The 16380-nt window shown below is 42.7% G+C and overlaps 1 protein-coding gene across 6 annotated transcripts in view; it reads right to left on the reverse strand.

Annotated features, from left to right (window-relative positions):
- Nucleotides 1-16380, reverse strand: part of ephb3b (eph receptor B3b) — a 74026-nt gene that overhangs the window by 43593 nt on the left and 14053 nt on the right. The window lies entirely within an intron of this gene.

Below are 16380 nucleotides of genomic sequence, written 5' to 3' on the forward strand. Positions count from 1 at the left end.
ATGATGATTTATGGTTTAAGATGACAGCTGCTGACTGACTAAAAAGGGCTCATACATTTATTTTGAGGAGCAGGGTTTTATTTCCTTTACCGAAGTGGGTGCTGGCGCATAAATGTGTTTATTTTGTTATTTAGCATCATTACCTCTGAGCACGAGGTGCTGGGGAGAGATCGTTATTATTTATGGATAATTTGTTTTTCGATGTCACATAAACACAAATGCCCGGTTGGATTAATCATCTTGATCTGTTTTGAAATGGAGTCTCTCTCTCTCTCCGTGTCTCCCTCTCTCTCTCTCTCTCTCTCTCTCTCCCTCACTTTCCACTCCCCTTCTACCAAGATCTTGTAGGACCTTCATTCCTAATCGCCACTGACTTAATTAATCTCACACTTGGCTGCTGTAATAACCTGACTTGTTAGACCTCCTCTGTGCAAATGGACTTTGGCTCTTCAGCAGCTAAAAGCACCAGTAATCAAGCAGCCAAGACAGAAACATAGCGGGAGCTACACAAGAGCATCCCTAAAAAGCTTTAAACACGACCATGTCAATGCTGATATCTGTCTGGCCTTTCGTGTACATCACATTTACATCTTAGCTGTTTAACTTACATCCCTGCAAGAAGAATTATCCTGTCAGTGTAGCAGTAAAGTGGAGAACAAGATTGATCTCCAACATTGATAATCAAGCTCCAAACACCGTTTCAAAAGATGGAACCAAATGTTTCAGCTCTACATTTATGGTTTGCGAACACTCGAGTACAAGCACCATCAACTAAACTAGGAAGTTAGAACCTAAAAACTGCACAGTCCACTTCACACAATGTCTGATTCCTTTAATCCTTTAAAGTTGAGCTGAAATGAAAATGCATATGTAACCCGTTTACTTCACATCAGTCCATGTATTGTCCACAAGAATAGATTATATATTATTAAAGTTTTTGTTTAAATGTTAAACTTTCCTGGAAAGAAGGAGGTGAGGGATAGCTGGACTTATTTTTAAAGGAAATTTGGTAGTATTTTTTGCAGTCGCTTCACTAAATATTCCATTCCTCATAAAAGATCTTTATATAACCTATCAAGCAAAGGACGGATATTTAGGGAAAATGACGAGTGAATAAAATAGATACAGCAGTGAGAGCAGTGAGAAGATACATTGAGACTACAGCATCTATCTGTTCTCAGCCCAGCTCAGCATTATCTGGTCAATCTCATGGTCAGGGATTGTTGCAGTCCCAAGCCTTATTAGATATTAATGTATTTAACCTGCAGAAATCACTCGATAGATAGCCACGGCACAGAATCCTGGCTCTAGGCAATTAAAAGAAATTGACGGATGGACCGACAGACATCTGAGGCTGCTGGGGTCCATATGGCAGGGGGCTTTAAGGGGCCCACTTCAATTATATAAAGACCTCTGTGCATTGGCATGACACGTGGAAGGCCCCAGACATTGACACCAGAGAACCAAGAAATGAATCATACAGCAGTTAGTGACACGCACACACACATGCACGCCCGCGCACGCACGCACACACACACACACACAGCAAGTGCACGTGCACAAAAAAAATGGCAGAGACACAAATCCCAAAATGCAGAGGAGTGCACCAAGACACACACACACACACACACCACACACACACACACCCACACACACATATATACCCAGGCTGGGCATAGACAGGCAAAATAAGCTTGCTATCTTCCACTAACACACACAGACACAAACAGAAACTCATCCTGTCATTGTCCTCCAAGGATGGATGTCTAAATAATTTCACCATAATTACAGAGCCACTTCCATCAGCGATCCGTGCTCAAGGACCCTCTCACAGCCAGTCCACTAAACTTGAACCAGCCGAGAGTTTATGCCTGACTCCACTTTCATCTGAAGGTGCCCTATTGTCCTTACAGCCCCTAAATGGCCGCATAAATCTAGAGAAAGATGCCGGTCGTAAATCAGGGTGAGGAGGGAGGAGAGGGACCCTATCTAAACAGGAAGTGAGGTATGTTGAAGCTTCATGGTTTTGCTGAATGATGAGGATGACAAATAGGATTAGAGAGGGAATGGGGAGCTGTTGGTTTAATACCCTTTCGCTTCAACCTCTCTCTTTTTGCATTGAAGACATATAGTGTTGTTGGTTGTTTTTATTTTGTTCTCTACCTACCTCTCCAAGTCCCTGTCTTTCTCCTGGGATGTGTAGGAGGACTATGGGCTAATGTATTATTCACCCTTCATTGATGTGTAACTACAGCTGGCAGTTTGGAGGGAGAGAGATGTCACCAACTAACCCCCCCCCCCCCACACACACACACACACACACATACACACACCCACACACACACATGGTCAACTGGCACTGATTGATTTATGGGCTCACACACAGTGCATGTTACTGCACATACACCAACGCACACATATTTTCCTATATCTAAAACAGATTTCCATTTGAATGGGTGTGCATCCGTCCATGTATGTGTGTGTGTGAGTATGTGTGTGTGTAGACCTCGAGGGTCATCTGAGAATTTCCACACGGACCACATGAGTATTTCAGAGGCGCACCATTATCACCATCAAACACCAGTGGGTGTGTGTGAGTGAACATGAATGTTCTATGTTTTCCCCTGCCAGCAGACCCTGTATTTAATTTCCTCCGGATTCTAATAAAAGTTATTTATATATAAATAGAGGAAGAAGATGCTAACTAACAGAGGAATGGCGGTTTTGTTCATAGTTACAGTTGCAGGGATCATAAGTCAGTCTCCACAACAACCTTTACTCTTTGACCAAGCACTTTTAATTCAGTTATCTGAATTATATGATTACCAATGAGGTTAATTAGAGGTAAAATGACTCTGAAGTGAGGGAGGAGCCATCTTGTTTTTAAAGGTTCCAGTCCTTGTCTCTTCTCTTTTATAATATATAATATAAATGCATATAAATAATGTTGCCTCCTGTGTTATCCGACAGAGGCAGTAGTTACCTTTGTTATACTACCTACCCACTGGCTTGTGATCCTTTTGACACAGCCTTTGGCAAAAAAAAAAGAAAAAAAGAAAGACGCTAGTTAAAAAATAACAATCATGGTGTTTATGCCTAAGCTCACCCATTAGCAGTAGAGTCCAGATGGGTTCAGTTCTGCAGTTTGGTGGAATAAACATCAAATGAGGTGTAGTTTTTTTGGGGTATTGCTTTTTACTCCCCAACAAGAAAGTATGACACACACCAACAACTATCTGAATCTTTCCATCTACCTATAAAATAAGCATGAGAACACAAGCCTGACCTTGTAGTGGTCCAAGTGAGCAAGGTGGGGTTGGTAAACCTCGAAGCGTAGGGTGTGGATCAGCACTGGCCCGATTAGTCACTGGCCATGACCCTGAACCAGTCAAAGTGCGTGGAATAGAAATGAATCCCCAGGGCTGCTGGCCAGTAAATCTGACTTGGGACCAGTGTTTATGGGATTCAAACCACGCTACACAAGGCCACAACGGATGGGCTCACTGACCGTGAACAGTGACTTCATCATTGAAAGGAAGGGAAAAAAGCTTATGGGCAGTGAGTTTGCCGGGCAGATTGGTAGTTACAGTAATTATGAGACTAGAGTTGCAGGATCGATGTCATGCTACTGGCACACTTCATTGAAAAATGTGTTATTAAGTCAACAGTATACATCCGTTGTTTTCCATGCATGCAGCAAACCCTTTTTTTTAAGGAAAATACATATCAATAAATTATGGCAGCAGTTATATCTGCAATGCCCTTGCTGCTCTGGGGAAGTGTTAATATTTCACTAACATGAAGCCTGCCGTTCTGTTTCTTTTCTTTCTTCCTTTTCTATATTTAATGTAAGTCGAGGCTCAACATATCCGAGCAGCTCTATTCTTGGGTTAATGAACAGGTGAGGAATTACTTAGACAGATTGAGATGGAAATTGATTTCTTTTTTAAGTGTTGCATTATTATCCCATGTGGAGTGCTTTATCCAGGACCAGAGAAATACAACACCAGACAATGGGGATTGTATAACATCAAGGTCATGTGGACGTTATGGTTCTTCTGTAGTTCTTTAAATGGGCAGAATGGGGGGGGGGGGGGGGGGTCACCGACCTGGTGTTGAGACTGTATGGATTGTGTGGAAGCAACGCCATTAGTGACGGTCTAATTAGGGGCAACCGAGTGGTTTCTAGTCCCAGTCAAAGAGAGGATTCATAAATAAGTAAATGCAGGGGATGTGTGGCCGCTTAATTAACGAAGTGTGGAAAAAAAGGGTGTGAATCCCAAGAGGGACCAACTCAATCTGCTTGCGAGGATGGAATATCGGCAGCAATGCTGTCTTTCCTTGTGGCATTGATTGACGGTAGGCTAAATTGAATCTCTAATCATCACCACCCTCTTAGTTCCTGCACCCATGGGAATATATAGACGGACCAAAAGTGGCGCAGGAGGTAAAGCCTTAGTATCCTTTTCCTGACACTGGTGACATAAACACTGTGGTTCCTCATGCCCCCCTCATGCTCACTTGACCATCCCCATCTGGCCAGAGGTTATCTGAACCCTGTGTGTGTGTGTGTTCTCATTCACACTTTCATGTCTCTGCCGCTTGTTTTCCCACTCTGAGCTGTTGATAAGCAACGTCGCCTTAGAGGCCCTCTCCCACCACATCTTGTGTAATAGCTCACTGAGACACTATTTTTTGTTTTTTTTATTCTGAGCTCGTCTTTTTTTATTGTCCACGCTGACAGGCCAGGACCGTGCACTGTGGAAAACAGCTGAAGGCGATAATGATAAGCTAAAAGTGCACGTCAGACCTATCATTTAAATGCCATAAGTCACCGTTTCTTGATTCTACACCCAATGCCAGTTAGCGTTCACAAGATACAGGAAACAAGTTTGATCGGTGGAATTAGAGCTAGACGACATATGCATTTGCTTTCCCTTTTAACTACAGATGTACGGGGACAATAGGGGAAGTCCTCAAGACAGTCATGACCTCATCAAGTTGTCAGCAACAACAGCAAAGGGTCTCTGAGCAGTAAATAGCATCTGTCTACCAGGTGCCTTCTGTCACTGTTGGGATTTTTATATCACAAGGGCATGAGATAACAGGGGAAAGAAAATAATACTGCAATTAGGACTTACTGTAACTGTGATAAGCTTCAATCAGAGAGGAGGGGAACTGAAGAGATGCTGGGGGGGTGTTTTGGAAAAAAAAGGAAGAATAGTGAAAGGCAGTTAAGATCAAGTTTTACACTGACTCGTCACGGAGGGAGGGGGATTGTCATCTGTTTGAAAGTAGACGGAAAGGTGCGAACAGATCGTTGAGCGCGAGGTAGTAAACAGGACGGTCGGAGCTGTTGAGTTTACGTGTCTCTGGTCTGCTGTGGAAATTCTAAGCAAAAAAAAAAAAATCACAATCTGGCGAGGTGTGAAGCTGAGTTTGAGTGTCTCTGGGTAAACAAGTAAGGTGACCATTTTAGCGACGGCGTCGTGAGAATCTCTGTGTCAAGAGAAGAGGCCGGGATCGAGGCCGGGAAAGGGACGGGGCCAAAGTGCCTGAGAGGTGAAGAAAAGAAAGGTAAACAGCATATAAATAGAGTCTTTGTCTGCAAATGATTTTTCTTAATGCCCACCTTCAGGACCTTCCTCTTTGGCAGACCTGAGCGCCAAACTGCCAGGCCGCTTGCAATACATCCAGGTACTTTGAAGCCGATGGTAAAGGAATGCTAATGAAATTGTCGTGATTGAATTATTAAAGTTATACAACCTCCAATTCCCTTGAATCAATTAGCAATCAAGTATATTTATTCATTTAACTCCACAAATATCTGCGCCAAATGTTAAATTTGCCCCTCAAATCAAAAGATGCCGTGCTTTCTTCCTTACGATAACAAATTTAACAAGGCTTTGAATTTCTCTGAAAAAGAACCATTAGCAGATAATTAAACTACAATGCTCAGCTAATTGCTGAGTTTGATATCACTGCTCGCAGGAGATTTGTGTTTACTCACTCCTTCTGCCTTTTGTTCAACTTTAATTGTGTTCCATTGACTCACCCATTCTGACACCATCAGAGACCGCATTTTTGAAATTGTCACACAACGTTGCCATTGATCAGCGCTGACTTTCATGTCATATACTTAAAAAAAAGAGACACTGGCAGGTTCTTTGCAAACTGCATATCAAAGCTTATAGCTTTCATCTGGGTCTGACGTGAGTGTGAGGCAGGAGACTGAAGGTCAAAGCCGGGGAGAGGTATTGGTAGAAAAGCACTGGATTCACAATCCTGTAGCCGGGAGGAAGCTGTGCGGTGTGAAAGTGGAGACTCGCATGGTGGAGCGGTGGCAAATATCCAAGGCAGGAGATTACAGTTTCTCTGCTCAGATGGATCTCACCATCCCAGAACCCACTGCTGCTCAGTTCATCACTTCCTCACACGCTCCTTCATCCTCTTCTTCCGCCTCCTACCTCTAACCTTAACTTTACCTTGGCTCCCTTCAACTTCATTTTAACCTATTTCTCTCAACTCTGGAAAAGAACAAGTTGGACAATATGAGGAGCTAACTATCTTATAAAGATGGGACCCACCATTCGCATCATTCACTCAGCCAAGCTCGCAGAGCAGGGCGGGGTAAAGACAGAGCATCCCTGGAAGTGAATGGGCTTGAACGTGGCTGCCTGATATCTCTTAGCTCCCCAGCCCCTCCACCACCACCACCACCACGACCCCCGCGGAATCCAAAGTGCTAACACGCTATCTCACAAAGGTAAAAGGAAGGTCAGATACCATGTATAAACTCTAGCAGAAGACGTCTTGCCTTCTTGATCTTTTTTTAATCCCTTCTCTCTTTTTCATTTCACACACACACACACACACACACACGTACACATTGCTACACACCATCAAAACGCCATATTTCTGGGGAGAACCACAGCAGATAAGAAAAGAGGAGTCTTTGAACTGTCTGGATGTTTCAAGCCCCTTCTTCTCCTCTCGATCTCAGAGCTCCCCTGCTGCTCTGTTGGGACTGGGAGAAAGGGGCTGATCGATAGGGTCTGACAGCAAACGAAATGAATGGAACCAGCAGATTGATTCATTAGCAGAGGAGTGGATGCGGTTTCTGACCCCTAAAAAAAAAGCAGGTGGGTGAGAATTTAGTGGGGGGGGGGGGGGCTTGTATAGATGTGTAATGAGCGAAGGTAATCTGTGCATGTGTGCTGCCACCATGTGTGTTGAACATGTGTGTGTGTGTGTGTGTGTGTGTGTGTGTGTGTGTGTTAGGTTAGAAGGGATTTCCATAGGGTGTGAGAGGGGAAAGGGAAGCTGTTTATAGCCTGATTTGGCACAGAGGGAGGGGGTCAGACGAAATTGTGCAGGGCTTTCATCTGATGTATTGCAATTAGTCTTAACAGCACTTCTTGTCAAATCCGTGTTGAAACCACAGCTAACAACCTCCATGTCTCTCTCTCTCTCTCTCTCTCTCACACACACACACACACACATACACACAAATATACGCTTAAAATTTACTTGAATTTGCAAAGCATACACCAATTATGGCTTTATCCACACTTGATATTAGGGTGTTGTAAACCTGTATGAATAAAACCAGATATTTTTACGGGATGTGATGAAACAAGTCCTGTGAAAAATAATTTCATAAAGGAAGAAAGCGTGCTACACTTTCCTGCTACAGCAGGAGAACTGACTGAAACTGATGACAAACACATCGGGTGGCCTCCCTTCCTTTCCCACCTGCTGAAAACCCTCATGGAAGTATATGTGTCTCTCTCTTATACACACACAAGCGCGCACGCACACACACACACACACACACACACACACACGAGCTCAAAGACATTTTTCGATCACTTCTTTGTAACTTTACGGAAAATTTAATCATTTATGTTGTGGAGACTTGTTGTTTTGCCCTCCCTACACCATCACCTAATGCACACACACTCACACATGCTAACGCTCACCACTTTATAGCTCTCCTCAGTTGTCTGTGCAGCCAAATGGACAGGTGTCAAGACCACCTGAGCAAACTAACAAAAGCAGCACCTACACATTTGCTAGATCATCCTGAGAAAGGATTTCAGCAATAATTCTTTTTTTTTTGGGTGGGGTGGGGGGGTGGGGGGGGGTTTCATTGTCCTCTAAATATTGAACTCACTTAAACATAAAAGTCAAAGTGTCACAGAGTCTCAGTTATAACTTGAGCTGAGGTTAAATAAATGCTCACCCACAGCTGGCAGTGCCTCCAGGAGGTTGCTCCATGGAACCATGGGGGATTATGTAAATATCTCGACAAAAGGTCACATGTGATTGGTGCTGCGGCCACTAAAAATGTATTGGATTCACTGTTGTGTGTATGTGTGTGTGTGTGTGTGTGTGTGTGTGGGTGGGTGTGTGTGTGAGAGAGAGAGAGAGAGAGAGAGAGAGAGCTGCACTTATGAGAGTGTGTTAAAGTGTTCAGACAGAGTGAATTTAGTACACTGCTGATAAGAGAGTAGGGGTCTAGGGGCCCACTGCTGTCCCCGAGAAGACAAAAAGATAAAGGGAGAATTTTTTTTTTCTTTTTTGGATAGAAGTGGGGAGATCTCCTCCTGCCTGTGGGCCTTTTGAAGTGTAGATGAATTGCAGGTGGTGAATGTTTTCAACACCAAGACTGAGACAAGTGGAGTAAAAATAAATCCGCTGCAAAAGAAAGACTGACATTACACCTCAACCAAACAAAATGTGCACAAAACTCTTCCTCACAAATGAATAACGGTGGACATTTGAGCCTACATTAGTCATGAGTCTAGCTTTTTCCCTTAGAGTTGCCCCTATCATTACACATTGGCTTATGCAGTACGGTTGTTTGAAAATGAGCAAAAGCTGTGTCCTGGTCTTGAAGGGAACTTCGCCTGGAGCTTAGCCCTATGCCTTGAAAGGATCCTTCCATCAACCACCCAGTTATAGTTAACTTCAACAAAGAAATGTCCCTCCTAGTTTCCTCCAATCTCTCTTTTCTTCTTAACAAGACTGAAGCCAGGTAGCACGGCCTCTCTTCCCCCTCAAGGCGCGTCGTTTTACAGCAGCGTCCACTCTCCAGACAGATGAAAATGGCTATTTTTTTTTTTAAAGACTAAAATCAAAGATTTTTTTTCTGCTCCATCAGCAAAATGTGTTACAGGAGTCCAAGGCTTGTAAAGAAATTGTGGGGAGGAGGCCCTGAGGTGGATCTACTCCCCGCCCGTGAAAAAAAAAAAATAAACCCACGCTCTCAACCTCCTGTGTTCCTTCAGCTGTCCGTGCATTCTCTGCTCACTCGCCAAATCAAGAGCGAAGTAATGGCCAGCACATGTCCATAAAGGCTCTTTTGTCAACTTTAATAAGCGCCTCAGGTCCAACATGCAAAAAAAAAAAAAAAAAAGTACAACCACACGAATCTACTGGCGTCCGATGACAAAAGACACGCATCTCTGATATGCGTTTGACCTGGTCTGCCGGCGTGTGAGTCTTAACGTGTCAATGAGCTGCTGAAAGTCGGTCTGTCTAAATATACACATCCTCTTCCGGCGTATTTTTATTCACCACTGGAATAGGATAACCCCTGGAGCTTGATTGTGTTAGAACAACTATTGTTGAGAAAGAACAAGACAAGCCTTGAGAATGGACCCCCCCCCCCTTTTTTTTTTTTAAATCACCCAAACAGATCCTGACCTCTGGACAAGGGTCACAGAACGTGGGTTGAATCAAGCTGGAAAGATCCTAACTCGCTTTAAATCTTGACACATGGTCATTTCAGCTGCATTTTATGGACATTTTGGTGCAGACAGAACCTATAAAACATCACCTCCAACGGCCATTAATAGGATGTCAAAAATGTCACCGGTATTTTGAAAGCCATTAATATAGTAAAGTAGTGATGGAAGAGGGGACTATCCCTGTCTCAAGGAGTTGAGCAAAGAGGAATCTTCCTACACAGGCTCACGATAAAAATTTCACACGCAGGTCTTTCCCAGGAGTAGAATTGAGAAGATGTGAATATGTGTAGTATTGGTAGTCATAGTAGTAGTAGTAGTAGTAGTAGTAGTAGTAGTACTAGTATTTTTAAACTGGAGTTCTTATCAATGGAAAATAACTGAGGGTTGTATTTCAATCTCTCAATGCTGCCATCAAATCTTTTTTTTTTAATCTTAAGAATGCAAACAAATTCTACCACAAGAAAACACACAAACACTACTCAGCCCACATACACTCACACACAAACACACACCCTCCTGCCCTCTAGATGTACCACCCATCTTGCTCTCCCAGTGAGTGCAAACGTCTCTCCCTTTCTCTCACTCTCTTTCACCCCCTTGTTGTGTGTGTGTGTGTGCGTGTGTGTGTGTGTGTGTGTGTGTGTGTGTGTGTGTGTGTGTGTGTGTGTTTCTTGTTCTGCTCTGCTGACTGCAGACAGCAGCAGGGTGTCTGTGTGGTGGGCAGGCCCAGACACATTTGCCCTCCCTTGCTTGCTCTCGACAGTGGGTGTCAAAGACCTGCCATCTCATATGGCCCCTCTGTCAGATGCCAGGATGACCACCACACATAAATGACGGACACACACACACACACACACACACATATATATACATATATACATATATATACACACACACACACACACACACACACACACACACACACATATATAAATATATATACATATATACATACACACACACACACACACACACACACACACATATATCACAGCTGTTTTTGTTCTCTTTAAAAACCCTCCTTAAAGTACCTTCTCTTAAACATTAATTGAAACTTTGGCTTGTTTACATGTACACACAGGAATATCTTGAGAGTGGTTACAATCATCGTCTGAGTAACACAGCCCACATTTCTACACAATGACTCTGATTGTGTTTATTAGCCGCTAGCTAAAGAGCACCTTCAGCGACAGGCTGATCTCACACAAATGTTCCACGGAGAGACTGAGGGACATTTCTGCCAAAGGCCATCAAACTTTACAACCCCCCTCGACATGATGGACGCTTCACTCTTTCACTGCACAATGAACAATCACTATTTCCTATTTCTCCCTCCTACCGATAGCTTCCTGTATAGTCATTATTATCTTTATGCAACTTTTAATAATAATGAGTATACTATGTACAGTAAATGTTCATCCTTTTTTCAGAACTGCATATGTTAACTTTTTTTTACAATTTTTTAAATTTAATTGTGTGTAATATGTGTTGGAGTTATGACTCCTCGGAGTGATATAATCGTATAAAAATTAAATAATACATATTTTTGTCATAGCTTTTATCACTGAGCTGTGCAAACATGCAGACAATGATTACATTCTGTAACTGTGATCATATTCATGTTTTGTTAATGCACGTAAACTAATGTTCCAACGGTAGCAGGTTGGAGTCGTTGCTGCTGTGCACGTATCAATTTAAGCCTTCCTATCATTTCTAAATATTCATAGCAGATGAGAAAGGAGTTTGTCAGGCTCTGACCAGCCTACATGTGCAACACATACATGTGTAATCAGATACTTGCTGGTAGTTTCTAGCAATCTATTTTGCGGCTGTATTCCACCTCTGATGATCCTGTTCTGTCAGCTTCTAAACTGAATAGGAATCTTCTTTTCTAAAGCCCTAAACAAATACGGTTCAACAGACATGACTTGACAAGATCCGGGGTGTATTTTCTCATCTTCAGTAAAGACTCTCAAGAGCAGTACCAGGAAAAACAAAGATTAATTGTCATAATCCTGCCATTTTCACCAGTCATCCTGCTTTGTTCCCTCCTCTGGTGTGGTTAAGGCCCCAGCGGGCCAGACTACATGGCTGTTGCTTGCCTACATGTGAAATTCCAGCTCGGTAAGTCTTTCCATGCCGCCATTTGAGTCATGAACCATCTCTCCGTGCACATGAGTGCTCCTTCAGGCCCGGCCGTTGCATCTGTAACGCCTGTCAACTCTGCTGCTCTCTGGGTCTCTGATCTACTTCTGCCCTGATCCCCCCCCACCCCCCCCCCCCACCCCATACCATCCCACCCCAACTCTCAACATGTTGCTGTCTGCTCCCTCCTTCTTGCTGAGCGTCTTATGCCAATCTGAACTTAAGTCACTCACTGTGCATTTGTTATACGTCGAGCGTACGACCCACAGACCAGCTGGGCTCGCTGTTGAGGGTCAGTATAGGAGGACACTGAGGGTGATGAGCTGCTGTAATCACTCAGGTTAATTCAAATTTAAGGAGTTATTAGTCCTAAAACCACTGGGAGACTTCATATTGAGTACAATACAACAACCCTCCGATAAATCCCCCTTCATGAGAATTATAATGTTCAGTTTTCATTGAATCTGTTTGAGAGGAGCTGTAGTTGGCGGTGCTGTTGAACTCCACTGTTTCCCTGATAATGTATCTAATATTTTGACCGTCCCATTTATATGAATTAAGCTTACGAAAAATATATGTATACAACAAAACAGCTTCAAAAGCACCACAAACTACAACTAGTAATAATAATAGTTAACACATTTCTAAAACAGATTCAATAAAATCTGAACATGGCTGTTGCATTATACACAATATTATACCTGTTAGTGGTTTTAATGTTTTGGCTGACTGGTATTAAATATTCTCTTTTCATGAAAAATCACATTTTTTTAAAAATGTATAAATTACAATTCTTCTTTAATAGGGTTGCTGAAAAATACACAAAACGACAACTATTACTACTACTCCTACTAATAATAACTCAGTATTTGAAGTAATTATACAATAAATAAAGCTCTTATGATTCAAATTATTATTTTTGCCATTAGTATTAAAATATATTACTATTGTTTATGAGGTTTTGATTTTACACAGATCATTTTCATTTGTGGCTGTGGCTATTGAACAAGAGGGCAGGTCGTTCTTCAAGCAGCCAATTGATTTCAGGCGGACTGATAAATGCCCTTATGAATTGGTAATTGCTTGGAGCAAGAAGACAGCTCGACCCCCCCCCCCCCCCCCCCCCCCCACACACACACACACACACACACACTTTGCTTCACATCTGATTCTACGGTTTTACTGTTAACTGGCTGGGCAGCCCTGATCCATCAAGATGCGATTGACATTTTATGGACGAGTTTGTGTCGATGTGACAATTAGACCACCATCATCTTATTGCATCATGCCTGTGTCCACTATGATAAGGATAGATAGACAGATAGACAGATAGATAGATAGACAGATAGATAGATAGATAGCCCTCGACAATGATTCATTAGCAGAACAGCCACAATGACTTCACTTTTATTTTGTAAATGTGCTTTTCACGCCTCTGCAGCACGTTTCCACTCTGCGTGTGAATGGTCCCCACTAACAGTTCACTTTGAGCCTCAAGTCGCGACCTTAAATAGGCAACATTTGTTCTGTGCTTCACTCGTGTCTGGAGCCCCAGGATGTAGTTCAACACAAGCCTCAGTGCGAGTCCGGGTGCGGCCACACACACGCTCGGCTCCTGATTACAGGCTACGAGGGCCTTCCGCCACATCACCCGGCACAACGGTCTTGTTTTCCTCTGTACCATAGATACCTATCAGTAGTGAGCGAGATGCAACTTAAAAAAAAAAACAACAAAAAAAACTAAACTAAATTTGACTTGAAGTGTATATGATGTATCGATATCTTTAAGAATTCCAGTGATATCTTGGGACAAGAAACATTGAAAACAGCATTTACGCGTTCACCAACGCAACTTTGCGTAAAATCACATCAGTTTGTGCACTTTTTTTCTTACGCTTCCACATTTGTTGGAAAACTCTTCCTGCATCCTTAACGCGTCATTGTTATTGAGTCAACAGTCTCTATGTTCGCCTTATCAGTCCATATATCACTTAGAAAATAATTTTATTGTCACCTTGCCCCACTTTTTTTTTCAATTTTTTTTTTAAATTTATTTGCCACTACCTGGCACTACATCTGATAATACTGACAGCATAATAATGGTAATGATGCTGACAGGAGACCTCTGCTGTCACGGAAAGCGCAGGGGGGAATAAATCATGGGAGAGACTCAACTGAGAAGAGAGAAAAAGAAAGAGAGAGAAAAAAAAAACGCCAACTGCAAACAGGCACAGGAAAGCTCCCGTGGAGGTGCGATCTCACCCACGTAAAAACATAAACATGTGCGCTTCAAAGATCTTGGCTGTGCGTAATCACTCCTGGAATTATACCGCCATAAATAGAAAAAAAAAAAAAAAAAAGCTCGGAGACTGAGTGCTCTCTGACTATAAAAGCCCATTTGTCTTAGTTAAGGCAGGAAATTATACAAGTTGAGGATTATTCAGCTGATTTTTTTTCTCTCCTTAAGTGCATAACAAGAGGTTCATTTTTCGTTTGCCTCTAAAGCACTTTTTTTTTTTTTATAAAAGTGGTAGCAGAAATCATCTTAGAATCAAAATTTATTTAAACGTCTCCATAACAAAGTTTGTTAGTTGTTGACCAGGTCACTCATGCTCTCTCTCTCTCTCTCTCTCTCTCTCTCTTTTTCTTTCTGCGTTTCCATCACGAGTAATTTACACCAGAGAGTAACCAAAGCGCCTGTGCGCTACAGAGGACTGTCATCGACGCAATTTGTCTCCTCAGCACACTGATGGCAGCTGTAAATTCACCGGGCCGAGGCCTCTCCTCCACCCAGCGAGGCCACCGAATACTCCAACCCCACAGGCGTTGCATTGATGAATATATATATTCTTGATTTAGTGAAACGTAATAAAACATTCATTAAATCGAAATTTGTCTTCTCCACTTAAACTATATCCCTCATCCTCTACATCCATAATTTAAAATGTTGACTTGAGTGTGCCTTGCGTGATTAATATTTTAGCAGAAAGTTACAACAACAACAAGAAAAAAAAAACAACGCTACGAGGAGAATCATAGACTGTTCAGTCGCTCATGAGCCTTAATGAGACGCTAATACATCAAACTGCTGTTTAGTTTGCAAGCGAGGGGCTCACAAACGTAGAGAGTGAGAGCTCCATAATGAATTAATTAAATGCAGACTCCATTTACAAGACGTTGGGCTTAACTGGAGAGAGAGAGAGAGAGAGAGAGAGAGAGAGAGAGAGAGAGAGAGAGAGAGAGAGAGAGAGAGAGAGAGAGAGAGAGAGAGAGAGAGAGAGGAAACAGTCAGTCATTAATTATTCCCCGAGCTGTGTGACCCCGGGACCAAGAGAGACGCGCAGTGGGGCCGGTGAAACGTCCCTGCCAGGCCGCTTCTTGTCTCTCCCAGACTCGCCAGAGCAGATCTCAGAAAGTCAAAGTCCCGGCGGCAGCAGCAGTCACAAATCACCCAGCTGTGTTAGGAGCTTAGGTAAACCCTCAGCCAGGTCGGCCGGGTACAATTTATGGCATCACTTATGTAGAAAATATATTGTTCTAACGAAATAGGCCTGCTTCAACTCTGAGCCTTTACGCATCCATCTGCTCTCTCTCTCTCTCTCTCTCGCTCTCTCTCTCTCTCTCTCTCTCTCCAATCCAAGCACACACTCTCATGCATTTAAGACATGTGTTTTAACTCAGTGGTTGTCAACCGGGGTCCGGTGACCTTCAGGGGGGGTCACCTAAAGGTCCAGGTGGGGTCTATAGCAAAATAAAGAACAATTCTCTCCAAACAAGTTGGCTCAAGAGCACGACAGCACTGTGATATGGACTTCCCTTGCTTCTACTGACCAAAGTTTACTCAGCCCAATAAAACAACATAAGAACGCTTCAAAGTTAGTTGGACGGTTCTGATTGATATTGCATTCACGAATGAGTAACTCCTGAATCTGAGCTCTTATCATAACTTCCTTATCAAGAACTACCAATGAAACAAGTCTTATCAGAAAAGCTTTTCGTGATTTCACCCGTCCGTTTTCCTTATGTCTGGTCGTGATAGAGAAGCTTTGGTAAATGCATTTTGGGATTTCAGTTAAAGAAGCAGCCCGATATCTCAAATGCACGACAACGCTTTTGAGAAGAGAAAATGTAAGGTTTGTTTTTAATTATAGCCTACGGTTTAGTAAGGGATGATAACTTAGAAAGGCTGCGGGTTAAAGTTGGAAAAATAAACTCACTTTTCTTTTCTTTTTTTACTTTCCTCAATGCAAATGTATAGTTTAGATGCTTGAAATGGAAGGGTGTTGAAAAAATAATATATATATTTAAAAAAAATACTGAAGAAGCGGCTTGATTTAAGTTTAATATGTAACAAAACACATCTTGTGACATCGTTGCGCATGAGGTGGTGAACCGGCGCTCGGAGGGGGGAAGCGTCGACTGAGCCAGTGGTCCACTGTCCTACTTTCCTCTACTGGCACCATGAAACCAACCGGGAGCC

The sequence above is a fragment of the Aulostomus chinensis genome, chromosome 14, assembly GCF_037954235.1.
Source record: "Aulostomus chinensis isolate RoL2024-O1b breed Wild chromosome 14, RoL_Achi_v1.0, whole genome shotgun sequence".
Taxonomy (NCBI): Eukaryota; Metazoa; Chordata; class Actinopteri; order Syngnathiformes; family Aulostomidae; genus Aulostomus; species Aulostomus chinensis.